Source organism: Ambystoma mexicanum, chromosome 5p (genome assembly GCF_040938575.1).
Source record: "Ambystoma mexicanum isolate Mex_15411 chromosome 5p, UKY_AmexF1_1, whole genome shotgun sequence".
NCBI classification, from domain to species: Eukaryota; Metazoa; Chordata; class Amphibia; order Caudata; family Ambystomatidae; genus Ambystoma; species Ambystoma mexicanum.
Genome location: NC_090930.1, coordinates 834,099,349 through 834,113,210, shown reverse-complemented (window position 1 = coordinate 834,113,210; position 13,862 = coordinate 834,099,349). Strand labels below are relative to the sequence as shown.

Below are 13,862 nucleotides of genomic sequence, written 5' to 3'. Positions count from 1 at the left end.
CCATGTTTTAGAATGGAAAAAATAGAAGAATGCTGACTTTCATTTGTTTTTCAACAGGCCCACACATACTAAACCAGGGCTTCTCCAAAACTACATTTCATTATCTATGAAAAGAAACCATCCAATTATTTAGAGAAGAACCGAAAAGGTTTTGAATGTGATCAACAAAAAAAATATGTACTCTTGAAGGAAATTATAGCTTGACGGAACATATTTGAAAGGATTCAGAAAAGCCAACAACAATCAAATAGCGAGCATCCCTGCAAACAGTCAAAAGCCATTGAGTTGCACCTTCCAAAGGAAACCCCTCAAACAAAAGCACAGCTGAAAGCCAAGCTTCATGGTTGGGCAAAGAGGCAAGATGGACTGCTCAAAATCAGGAATTAGTACTTAAGCAATATTACCCGAGCAGTGGGGCATTACCGGGCCAGGTAATGCCCCGGGGCAGCGGATACAAGCCCGAGTGAAAGTGAAGCGAGGGCTTTAACTTAAGCCCTGGGGAATTACATGGCCCAGTAATGGCCCCTCTGCTTGGGTAATATTGCTATTCGTACCCCGGCACGTTGTACCAGCGTACTAACAGTGATTTGTTTTCTAAGTTGTGAAACGACGTCTTTGCTGTTTCGCAACTTAAACAAAAAATGAATGTCCGCCATGGATCGGGGAGAAGGGAACTACACCTAGTCCCTTCTCCCTTTCCATGGCGGTCATTGCCGTGATGGTGATGTGTTTCTGGCGTGGGAGAAGTACCAGGCCGCGCAAAGTAAGTAGGGTGGGGGTGGAGAGGAGCTGTGGAAAAGGGGGTGGGACAAGCGGGTGTGGGCAGCGCCGACTTACCTGTGATCCGACGGAGGAAGATGGCGGCTTCCTGCTCTGAGGAGGCTCAGAGTGGGGGCTGCAGCATGTGGTAAAGCCCCCGTTCTGAGCCTCCTCATTGGCTGGGAGGCTTAAGCCACGCCTCTGCCTGATACTAATAACATTTTTGATCGCAGAGAGAATATTCCTTTTCTGCAAGTGGAATCTACCATATAAACAAACACCGGCAATATCCTCAAGAAACTGCTAAGCCACAGCTTGCCTACTCGCATCCTATGAATCGTGGATAGGCGAGCAGGAATTATATCAACACAAAAAGTCCAGCAAATACTCCAGCAACACAAGGCAGACAACACTTAGAAGGCGCTGGAAGGCAACATGCAGAGCTTCATGAAGCACCTAATTAAATATATAAACGGTTCTTAGTGATTTCATTGAATGCAAAAGTTTCGAATGCCAAAGTTTCGAAAGAAAATGCATTAAAAAAACCAACAAATGAATGGGGGTCCCCCTAAACCACCGTTTTTTACTCCTTAAAACCCATTATAGTAAAAAAAAACGTTACCTACTAAATAAATGCATTTTTTCGATGCATTATTTTTCGAAACTTTGGCATTCGAAACTATGTATTCGAAGCAATGCCTGGATACCATATAAACATCATGAACTAAAGGTAGCCTGAAGATGAATAAACTGATCACAGAATGGTTACAATCCTGGCTATGCACAGGCAGACTGTTAACAAGCATATGCGGAAATACCCCATGAAAATGCACCATCTACTCTTAAGTGCGGAGGCAAGACCAGCTTGCTGCACTGCAGAAGGCTAGGGGAGGCCGAAGGATGAAGGGCTGAGCAGTCTTGTGTCATATCAGAGGCGAGTACTTTACCCGGGACCTATCCACGCTCTTGTGCATTCCGTACACAGGGTGCAATGTAAGGTCCTCTTCTCTGAAGCATCTGTTTTCGCTCAGGACTATTCACCTCAGGACAGTGCCAGAAGAAATCAGGGGTCAGGGCTGGGCAGCCACGGGGATTCCGGTGAAGGTCCCGCGCGACACAGGAGTCAGGACGATAGAAAGCAAGCAAGGCCAAGCGCATGATCCCTTCCACACCAACATGTTTTCCAAACTGGATCTCTGCACCTTTGCTTTATTGTGAACGTCGGCTGCTAGAAAATGAGTTATTTGAAAGGCCTAGCTGGCGATGGAGCATAGGCCATGAGTGAGGATCCCGTTGCAAAGGGCGAAAGACCAGGCTGGCAGCAGGCGAGTCCCGGCTCCGATGTGGCACATGACGGGCGCAATGGGGTTACGGACACATAGATGCAATGCTTTGTGCCAGCTCATCCCCGGTTCCCCCCAGTGCACACTTTGGATTAGTGAAGGACAGAGCCATGCTGAGGGCTGTGGAAAAATGAGGCAGAATGTTTGCAGGGAAGCCTTTCCTCAAGGATAACACATCTTGGAATGCCTGAGGTGAAACCTTTCCAGGCCAGAAGCACTCTATCCTGGCTCTGCGCGTCTTAACGAGGTTAACATGTTCTCCCCAGGAATGCGTGACGCATGCCCATAAAAAAGACCTTCTCTTCGTAAATGGGGGCTGCAGCTCGGAGGTCTAAGCATGTTTCTCATTTATGTCAAGAAAGTTCAAATTCTACTGCAGGTCAGGACAAGAACATCACATCCAATATTTTAAACAAGCATTGGCAGTGCCGGTATTTTGGGCTTTTGAGTAGGCTTGGGAAAGGCACTTTCCAGGCAGAGTCGTAGTGTAATTAACTGGCCATTGATGGTAGCAGGTGCAAAATGGCACGAGTACCTGCGCATCTAATAGCAGTGCCTGGCAAATACCTAATACCTATAAAATATAAAAATAAAAACGGTTGGCTTTACCAGTGCTTGTTTCTAACAGGTAAATTGAGTGGCTGACAGCATGCCTGGCTAACATTTTCATTACACCAGTAGCAGGTTTACAACTCCGATTAAGTCATTAATTAATAACTCTCAGAAGACTGCTTTGAAAAGACCCTGATAAGCATTTCGAGTGCACAGTTTGATGGTAAGGCTTGAATAAAGCACGCTCAAACAGTTTCCATGAGGAGGTATTTTGGGTGGGGAGGGGTAGGAACTGGGTGGGAATGGCCATAAGGGTTAGCATGGCCATGGGAAGTCAATGTTTGGAGAAATAACCAAACAACACCTGCAGGCTGTGTGTCCTTTCTCGTGTGTCCTTTCTCATATGCCATTTCTCCCTATCCGCACTCTATGCAATAGTTTCGGCTTAATATCCCAAACAAAAAAGAATGTTTGGGTAGTGTGGACCTACGGCACCTGTTCTGTAGTTGATTTTTTGGTCTTATCAGAGTTCAGTTGAATGTTGGGGACCACCAATGGGAGCCAGTGACACGTTCGCAGCCAATTATTTTTTTCAGAACAGTCATGTTCTTATATTCACCCTTACCCAACTGTGCCCTCTTGAACCCAATGGCCTTGCACAGTCGTCAAGATCACCTTTACACCATCCAGGCTTTGTAGCCAATAACAAGTGGCATGCTGGGACTTGTAGGACTATGATACCCTAGAAAAAGTGAAACTACAAAACACAGCCTGCAAAACACTGTTGGTTAAAGCAAGGGTAGACAGATGTAGACGATTGATTACATGGGACAATTTAAAATGGTGGACTGGAGTATAGCACTGCCAGAGGATATAGGGAATCACAGGAAAACTGCCCTCCACTGCATTCTGCGGCTCTCCAGATGTTAGACTACAGCTTCCATGATCGACTATGCTAGCTAGGGTTGATGGGAGTTGTCATCAAAAACATCTGGAGAGCCATAGGTTACAGACTCTTATAGCATGTAAACACAAGCAATATAGAAAGGTCACACATGTACAACAAAAAGACGGATATATAGGCATGCATAAGCAAGGAAAAAACCTTCAGCAGAAAGGCAGCCATGTTCCTCGCTTGCTCTGCTTGAGGGGATATTGTGCACAAAAGCGGCAGTATCCCTGCTCCAGCGACGCTGCAGACACAGGAGAAAGCTCACCTGAAAACCAGGAGTGAACCCTACTTCCCCCACTCTGGTGTCCCCACTCCTCTGACCCCCCGAACTTCTGCTAATCCGGTACCATACTTGCAACCCACTGGGCGCATCCTCTGTGTACAGCCTTCCATTGCTACCCAGATTGTTTGCACTGTATGAATCACATACATGATATATGATATGATATGATAGTTTATGTATATAGTGTCTATACACAATGTGTTTCAAAGCGCTTCAAGGCAAGGGAGGGAACAAGGGAAAATACAATGACATTCTTACAGGCCATGAGCCGTAAGGATGTGAAATTAACTATCATACTTGGCCTGACAACATTTCAGATAGTGCAAGAGCTAAGGAAGGGAGGGGGGAGAGTGGGAAGGAAATGGAAACAGGCAGGTGGCTACCGTACTAGACCTAACGACATCTCTGGTAGAGCCAGAGAAAAACAAAGGTGAGGGAGAGGGGTGCAGAAAGGGAGGGGTGGAACAAAACAAGCGACTATCGTACTATGCCTGACGACATTTCGGGCAGAGCTGGAGTGCGGGGGGGGGGGAACAATTAAGGGGCAGGGGGAAGGGGGAGGAGACAGACAAGGTTGCTATCATTCTAGGTCCAGGGACAATTCTGATGGAGTAAGAGCATGCATAGAGCGCAGCATCTGGCGTGATAGCATCGTTTCCACCCGTTGAATCCCAAGCTTTACCTCTCTGTCCCTGGCCATTATAGACACCATTCTGGGTCGTGTTTTGCCCCAGTTTAGCTTTGGAAGCGAAGGAAACAGTTTACTGTGGGTGCCCTCAATCCCAATCTTCTCTCCACCTGCAACCCATCACACTTCTCGACCTGGCCTACATGGGTGAGTGGGTGGTCACACAACATGCCCCATGCTTTCTCCCACCTCTGCCGGATTCCCCCATGTCCCTGACAACCCAGTATTTTCTCTTTTTTAAGCTTGTTAATGTTAACAAATGGCATTTTTCAGGAACATCTCCCTTTAAATTCTATTCTTTAACACAAAAGCGGGAAATTGACAGCATCCCACAACTAGTTCTGCAGCAGGGAGAATTATGGCTCTCATTGTTTCAGTGCTTTGCCTATGTATCCTCATAAGTAGGAAGTCATTTCTTTTACTTGTTTCATATTTGCATATTTTGCCAAGTTTGCTTTGTACTCTGTTATTCTTATTCTGCTCTACTAGAACTGGATTATGAAAAATAAATAAATAGGTATCAAAATGTATTAAGGTCAAAATATTCAGCACTTGGGGCCATCATGAGAATGTGGTGAGGGTACCAATGGGATCATTAAATGTTCTTCTAGTGTTGAGGCAGGATACTAGGGGGGTCTGTGGGGACTATAGCCCCACGTCTTTTGATTTCAGCCCCGGATAGAAGCTCAGAGGCTACAACCAAAAGGCGAGCTAGCCCCGAGTCCCGACAGTCCAGACATTAGTGTAGCCCCGGATCTTTTCCAGACCTAGCAACACCCTTGCTAAAGACTAGGGGCCTCAAGAGATTACCTGGCTTACTGCACTTTTACCGCACCACCAAATTCAGACTTTCAAATTGAAACTCAAGCAAAGCCTGGTTTTGTGTGGAGGGCATGTCCTCCACACAAAACCATTAGCGCACACAGTAATTCCCAGCTATGGTACCGCATGCAGGAGGAAATACCGACAAGCTCTAAATGAGTCCCTAGCACCATTAAATTAAGCAAGAGAGCAACGAGGGACCCATATCAATCAGTCATTCCTTCGGGTCCAGGGCAGGGGAGGGTCATCCTCCCTCAAGGAATTACTGCTTCTGAAGGGACAGTCCGGCTGGGGCATCAGTCCGAGGCCACGATTCATCCCCAGCACCGTCAGAACTCACACAGCATCTAAAGCTGATGGTGGGTCCAACAGAAATTAAGTAGCACCATGGTTTGGAAGGAAACCTTCTCTAGGTGGTATAAATGGCTGGTGATGATCTGAGGTTGGGGCACAGAAGGGTAGCAGAATGCATGGCTGAGGTGGGCATGTAGGACAGGAAACGTGTATGCAAAAGGAGGAGACTTTAAATCCTGGGAGGACCGGAGAAGATTGGAGGCTTTTGAGGCTGGGAAAGCATGGCTCTGGAGGCATCTCAGAGTATGGGGCGTCCAGTGCTGGTGAGCATGCACAGCTTGGGGGCATCTTCAGCTGTTTAACCTTTGAGGATCTGGGGCATGCAGGGTGCGTGGGAATGCACCGCATGGGAGCATCTTCAGGTGTTGGATCTGTGAGGATCTGGGGCATGCAGGGTGCGTGGGCATGCACGGCATGGGGGCTTCTTCAGGTTTTGGACCTGTGAGGATCTGGGTCATGCAGGGTACGTAGGTATGCGCAGCATGGGGGCATTTTCAGGTGTTGGACCTGTGAGGATTTGGGTCATGCAGGGTGCGTGGGCATGCACAGCTTGGGGGCATCTTCAGGTGTTGGACCTGTGAGGATCTGGGTCATGCAGGGTGCGTGGACATGCACGGCATGGGGGCATCTTCAGGTGTGGGACCTGTGAGGATATGGGTCATGCAGGGTGGTGGGCATGCACGGCATGGGGGCATCTTCAGGTGTGGGACCTGTGAGTATCTGGGGCATGCAGGGTGCGTGGGCATGCACAGCTTGGGGGTATCTTCAGCTGATGGACCTGTGAGGATATGGGTCATGCAGGGTGGTGGGCATGCACGGCATGGGGGCATCTTCAGGTGTGGGACCTGTGAGTATCTGGGGCATGCAGGGTGCGTGGGCATGCACAGCTTGGGGGTATCTTCAGCTGATGGACCTGTGAGGAAATGGGTCATGCAGGGTGGTGGGCAGGCATGCACGGCATGGGGGTATCTTCAGGTGTTGGACCTGTGAGCATCTGGGGCATGCAGGGTGCGTGGGCATGCACGACATGGGGCATCTTCAGCTGTTGGACCTGTGAGGATCTGGGTCATGCAGGGTGCGTGGGCATGCGCGGCATGAGTGCATCTTCAGGTGTTGGACCTGTGAGGATCTGGGTCATGAAGGGTGCGTGGGCATGCACGGCATGGGGGCATCTTCAGGTGTTGGACCTGTGAAGATCTGGGGCATGCACAGTGCGTGCGCATGCACGGCATGGGGGCTTCTTCAGGTGTTGGACCTATGAGTATCTGGGTCATGCAGGGTGCGTGGGCATTCACAGCTTGGGGGCATTTTCAGCTGTTGGACCTTTGAGGATCTGAGGCATGCAAGGTGCATGGTCATGCACAAATTTAATCAAAAAGAAGGGACATATTTATTTAACACAACATGTTTGCCCTCAGCAATCTGAAACCCGATCACACAGTCTATCTAACCAAATGCAGGTTATGTCATGTACAATAAATGTCATGTATCCAGTATTAAAATATCATATTTAATTCATTTGCTAAACAGCACAAATATCAAAAAACATTCACTAAAAATATTCATTACATCACATACAAAATATTCAATGTTATAAAAGTGGTAATTATTCCACACATATTCAAATTATACACTCATTTAAACATTCTAGACAGTAGCTAATTCAATTGTTCTAATAAGAACAATTGAATTAGCTACTGTCTAGAATGTTTAAATGAGTGTATAATTTGAATATGTGTGGAATAATTACCACTTTTATAACATTGAATATTTTGTATGTGATGTAATGAATATTTTTAGTGAATGTTTTTTGATATTTGTGCTGTTTAGCAAATGAATTAAATATGATATTTTAATACTGGATACATGACATTTATTGTACATGACATAACCTGCATTTGGTTAGATAGACTGTGTGATCGGGTTTCAGATTGCTGAGGGCAAACATGTTGTGTTAAATAAATATGTCCCTTCTTTTTGATTAAATTTGAGTATATCCCCACTTGGTAGGAGGGTTTATCACCGTCGTGTGGGGCAACCCGCATATGTATTTATGCATGGTCATGCACAGCATGGGGGCAACTTCAGCTGTCAGGCCTTTGAGGACTGAGGGCCTGCAGGGTTCCTGGGCATGCTGGGTTGGAGGTATTTGATGCTGGGAGGCAAATGAGGACTAGGAGCTCATTCTGAGTAAGGAGGGCAATGCAAGGCTGGGTTAGCAGCACCTCGTCCCTCTCCACTACCTCTCATTGGGGAAAGCAAAATAATAATTCTCATCTACAAACAGTCACCAGCTGAGGACACAACAGGGCCAGTCCAAAGAATAGTATGGGGCCCCACCATTTCTGTTGGCCCTAGTGGGCCCCGATTACGAGTTTGGAGATACTATCAAGACAAATACCTCAAATCGAATTTACTACTTAGTGCCCTGGGAAGTGCGCATGACTTCCCATTTTGGAGCTCCCTAGGACTCTGTGGGATGCAGTAATTACTGCCTGCAGTAAGGCTTTGAGTGGAGTATTTACCTCCACACAGAAGGCAGAAAAAAAGAGTTTCAGAAACTCATGATTAGGCCAAACTCTTAACCAGACCTACAGAAACACCTAGAACAGCACTGGCCAGCACAGCGGTGTCTCAATGGTAAAATGGCAGCAAAGACACACACTTTCCTAAAACAAGTGAAAGCTCGTTTGTGTTTTCATTTTTAAAGCACAAAATGAGATCTCGCAGCGATCATAGATTAACCAATAGGCTGACTCACAGCGTTGGCCTTCGAGTCCTCAAAGGTCTCTTCCTCAGGCAATTCAAGAGGAACTGAAGCAGAACGTGTATTTATAGAGAATGGCTGTCAGATTAAGTACTATATGTATTTCACTCTCTATGCAATTATGTGCCAGTAATGTGAAAGCAAGTGCTATCTAATTAAATCTGCTGTTTTTTTAATGAAATATAACTACCTAAACGTTTTCGCTGCTGGTCTGGATTGTACTGTGGTCATGTATGATAGGGTGCTTAAGCACACATAGCCCCCTCGCTTTGCTCTTCGGCATCGTCAGTGCTTTCTTAACAAAGCCACGCGAATTTTGCCCATTTCGGAAATCTCGTGCAGTCTTTCAATGCGCTTCTTCTAGTCAGCTCACACGACGCACTGCAGTGAACTATGTACACAGTGCCCTCAGCGAACCGAGCTAACGCTGCTGGAGCAGACCCAAAGAGATGTCCTAGGCGGTTACTAGGGTTCAGATGAAATAATAGCAAGGAGCTTGTTCCGACACAAATTTGACATTGCTTGACGCCAATCACGTGAGTCCGTCTCATTCCGCGGACACGCAAATGCACGGCAGCGTGAGGTAACACTAGCGCCGGAGACAGACTCCAAAAGATGTCTGAGGGGGTTACTAGGGTTGTCTGAGGGGGTTACTAGGGTTGATGTTAATAGCAAGGAGCTCATTCTGACATTACTTTGTGCAGAACACGTGCCTCCGTTGCATTTAGCGGACACGCAGCACACCGTGTTGACAACGCCATCACGGGATGCAGGGATGAATTCTGCGGCCTCTGCAGGTCACGGGGAATCACAACTCCGTCGGATTGCAGCTGACTCAGTTCCAGGAAAGTACACTGATCGGATAGGAATTGATTACACTGACAAATCGCGCATCCCTCGTGCTGATAACATGCGGCAGCAGCACGTAGGTAAAAGTATGGGTTTACATTCTTTGGGCATGCATCACCGAGCAGCATCTTCTGTAAGAGACCAGTCAGGCACTAGGACACTCCTTTCTCCAGGTGTTGGGGTTTCCTAGGGGCGATGAGGCAAGTACTGCCAAAAACTGTTTGGCTCTACAATGGATAGTTTGATTTGATTTACTCATAATGCGCTACAAAACAGGGCAGAATAAACTGCGCCTTGGCACAGATGTAAACAACAGCAATTGGCTGGCAGTAAAATCAGAAAGAACGGAAATTCCAAGACTAAGCATTACTTAAAAAGTTAGGTCTCTCCACGTACATGGCACGGACGTTCTCCATAGACTAAAGGTTTAGACTCTGTCTCCAAGTTCGGAGGTTACATCACTCAGGCCCTGCCATGGCCACAGATAGTCGGAGTGGGCGACTCTTCAGCTCCCACCTTGTATCGCCTCCAGGTAGCTCACTGCTCTGGCAATTACTATGGTATTTATTGAGTGCAGACATAGCTTCGAGAAGCAACAGAGCGCTTTACATAGGTATGCAACAATACAAATACACAACGCAGCGCGTTACATACACAACAATACAAGTGCATAATGGAGCGCTTTGCGGTAACAACAGAATAGCTATACAGCGGGGGTAGGATACAGAGGGGCACAGAGGAGGAGTACAGCTCTATGGGGTGGCGGGGAGGAGTTTGGCGGGCGGCATCTAGCAAGCCAGGTGGCACGGGGGATCAGGGGTGATGTGTTGGCCTAGGTGTTAAGGAGGAGAGACTCCTTGATGAGGTGGGTCTTTCATTTGTAGGGTCGAGTGTGATGCTGACGGGGAGGAGGATCGATAGTCTTGGGGCATAAGCAGAGAAGGCTGGTTTCCTGGTCCTTTCCTTTTTTGCAGCATTGGATTTCAAGTCTGCATGTGTCCTGGCTTCTGGTGGTGAGCTGTCCGCCGGAGATGCGGAGTTTCTCAACGAGGTAACTAGGTGACTTGAGGCCAAATGCCTTATAGATGATACAGCAAGGCTTGAAGGTGAGTCGTGCGTGCAGTGGGAGCCAGTGAAGATCGATGACTGCCAGGTTGATGTGGTTATATCTGCGTAGACCCTTGATGAGGTGTTTGGCGTGTGTAGGACACTTCTCAGGGGATCAAGGGAGGACAACGGGAGGCTTTCAAGGAGGGCATTACCCCTATCCAGGTGGGATAGGACCAGTGCTTGAGCAGTGGGTCTAAACCTGTCTGCAGGGAGGAAGGGCTTGACTTTCCACAAGAGGGAGAGCTGATGCCAAGCTGTCTGAGTTTTCTTAGCTAGATGTGGCATGAAGGAGGGGTGTTGGTCAATTTGGGATCTAAGGGAGTTGCGCAGGAGGCGAGCTTGGGTATGTAGCCCTCAGGGTTCATGGTTGATAGCCAGGTCTGTATGTCTGGGTGTTCAGTGTTGTTCATGAGGAGTAGGAATTATGACTTGGGGGGGCTGGGCTTCAAGTATGCACTGGACATCCAAGACTGGATCACTGAGAGGCAGGTTTTGAGCTTGTGGATGTCCTTGATGGAGTCCACCTTGAGATATAGTGTGTGTCATCGGCGTATTAGTGGATGTGGATACTGTTTGTGGCTAGGAGAGCTCACAGTGGCACCATGTATAGATTGAAGATCACTGGGGAGAGGATAGAACCCTGCGGGACTCCACAAGTGACTGGTAGCATTGGTGATCTGGAGGAGTCCATCTGAACAAACTGCTGGCGGTTGGCAAGGTAGGACTTGAACCAGCGTAGGACAAGGTCGCTGATACTCATGCACCGGTGCAGGGTGTCTGTGAGTGCCTGATGGTGTACTGTGTCGAAAGTTGCCAAGAGGTCAAGTACAACCAGGAAGCAGGGGTGGCTGTCGTCAAGGATGTTGAGGGCATCGTCGACAACCTGTATGGTTGCCGCCACCATGCTGCACCAGGGTCTGGACCCGGATTGGTAGGTTTGGGGGAGATTGTTGGTGTCGATGGGTTGCTGCAGTCGCACCACTACCCCGTTCTCGATTATCTTATCTAGGAAGGGAAGACGGTTCATGGGGCGATAGTTACCTAGGTTGTCGGGGTCTAGAGTCTGTTTCTTTAGTAGAGGGAGGATTTGTCCTGTCTTTAGAGTCAATGGGAAGGTGTCTTGAGTTGGGGAGCTGTTTACGATCTCCAGGTACGGAAGGAGAGCTTCTGCAGGGAGGGTCTTGAGGATGGGTCGTCTGTCTGTGTATGATGTGGGTTTGAGGGCAGCCAGGGTTTCTACCAGGTCCTCTGCAGAGAGTTCCTTTAATTTTGTCTAGGGTGTGGAGATTATGCGAGGAGAGATGTGAGGTGTGCCTGTGGATGCAGAGCCGGTGTCTATGTACTGGCGAATCTTGCTGATTTTGTTGCTGAAGAAGGTGTTAATGGGGATGGATTTTTCGGTGGAGTGTGGTATGGCAGGGTCGGGTAGCTGGTTGATGCAGTGTTTGACTGCTTTGAAGAGGGCTGTGCTGCTGCTGTTGGCTTCTGCTATGGTGTCCTGATAGTAGGAGGCCTTGGCTGTGTTGATTAGTTGATGGCAGGTTGCTCACAGTTCCTTGAGGAGTGCCAGGTTGGATGAAGTCCTGGAGCAATGCCAGGTTTTCTCTTGTTTCGTAATTACACTTTTGTTGAGGTTGAGTTCTTGCATGTACCAGGGTGCTCACGGTTTCGGTTTGCAGGTGCATTGGTTTAGAGGCACATGTCGGTCGATGGAGGCTGAAAGAGAGGCGTTGAGTGCTTCGAGTAGAGAGTCGCAGTTCGGTTGGGGTTGTTTGGTCCATGTGAGGTGGAGGTTGACAGGGTCTTCCACGAGGGCTTCCACCAGGAAGTTCTTGAAGGACCTGAAGGTTTGTCTCATGGGTTTCTGCTGGGAGTGCTTGACTGGGGTGGAATGTAGGATATTGAAAGGCAAGGCAAGGTGGTCAGACCAGTCAAGCGGGAGAGGAGAGCTGTAGTGGAGGGAAGGCAGTGTGGTAATGATTAGGTTGAGAATGTTACCTTTCTCGTGTGTTGGGTCTTTTGTGTGCTTTATGAGGCTGAGGTTGTCGAGAAGGCAAAGGAGAGCTTCCTTCATCAGTTTGGTGGTCTTGTTGCCTGGTAGGTTGAAGTCACCTAGGAAGATGTTTTTGTTGTGCGTGAGGAACATGGTGGTGACCAGGTTGGTGAAGTCTCTAATGGAGGCAGTGTTGGGTTTGGATGGTCTGTAGATGAGATGAAAAGTGACTGTGTCCGTCGGGGCGAGCGGGAAGTGGCAGGAGAGGATTTTGAAGGAGCCAATGTTGTTGACGTAAAGTCTGGGGCAGGGCCACAATGTCTTGTGGATGACTACAAGGCCTCCATCTGTCTTGTTCGGCCAGTCTCTGTGTTGGATGCTGCAGCTTACAGGCTGGCTTTGCTGGTCAGCAGAGTCCAATTTGGTCTCCAGGACCAGGTGAAGAAATTAATTTCATCACAAAGAATGAAGATCTCGAAACTTTATCAGAGGTCATGGATGGAGTGAAGACTGCCCGTAAGACAACCGCGGGAACCATGTACAGGATGAAAGGTAGATTTTCCATCTGGTTATTTGGCAAAGTCTTGGATCGATTTTTCTGTCAAATGAGTTTGGTAACAGATTGCTGTATTTTCTTCAAATAAATAGCCCCAAAAAACAGATTCAATTGAGTTTCTCTACCGCGGTCAATACACACAAGAAATGCTTGTTTGGAGCATTTTAGTGTTATCGTAACGTGCTGAAGCCAAATGCTTATTGGAAATTGAGACTGGCGCTGTCCATATCCGTTCAACAAATGACTTAGTGGACATGAAATTAGTGTCCTTGAGAGCACTTTTCTTCTGCCTGTTAAACAGCAGCAAGAACGCTAGGGAGAGATGTCTGCGCTCTAAGTTGAAAAGCATCATACTTGTACTCGTCCTCATTTTATACCCAGGATGATGTTGGACAATCAATATAGCACCTTATTTTACATCTTGGGTTTTCTATCCCTGAATCCGCTACTCACTGCCAGGAGAGAGCAAAACTGTTACTTCTTCTTATGTCATATCTTGTTGATGATATAAGAAGAAATTGATCATTGTTAGAAAATTGCAGCTACACGGACTATGAGTACAGATGACAACCATTAGGCTCATCTGGCCTGGCTATGCCATTACCTGTTGTCACATCACCAAACAAAATTAATCTAAAGCTCTGCCTTTGATTAAAAACTATGATTGTTCCACAAAAGCAGGGACAGCCAACCTGTCACCACCCAGTTGTTTTGACATACAACTCCCATTAAACCCGGTAAGCAGTTAGTAGGGAGGTATTGTGGGAGTTGTAGGCCAAAAATCCGGCTGGTGACAAGCTGGATACCCCTTTTTATAAAGTCTCCACTTCAGAG

At 47.6% G+C, this 13,862-nt stretch overlaps 1 protein-coding gene across 2 annotated transcripts in view; it reads right to left on the bottom strand.

Moving 5' to 3' along the window:
- Positions 1-13,862, bottom strand: part of EEPD1 (endonuclease/exonuclease/phosphatase family domain containing 1) — a 395,522-nt gene that overhangs the window by 264,734 nt on the left and 116,926 nt on the right. The window lies entirely within an intron of this gene.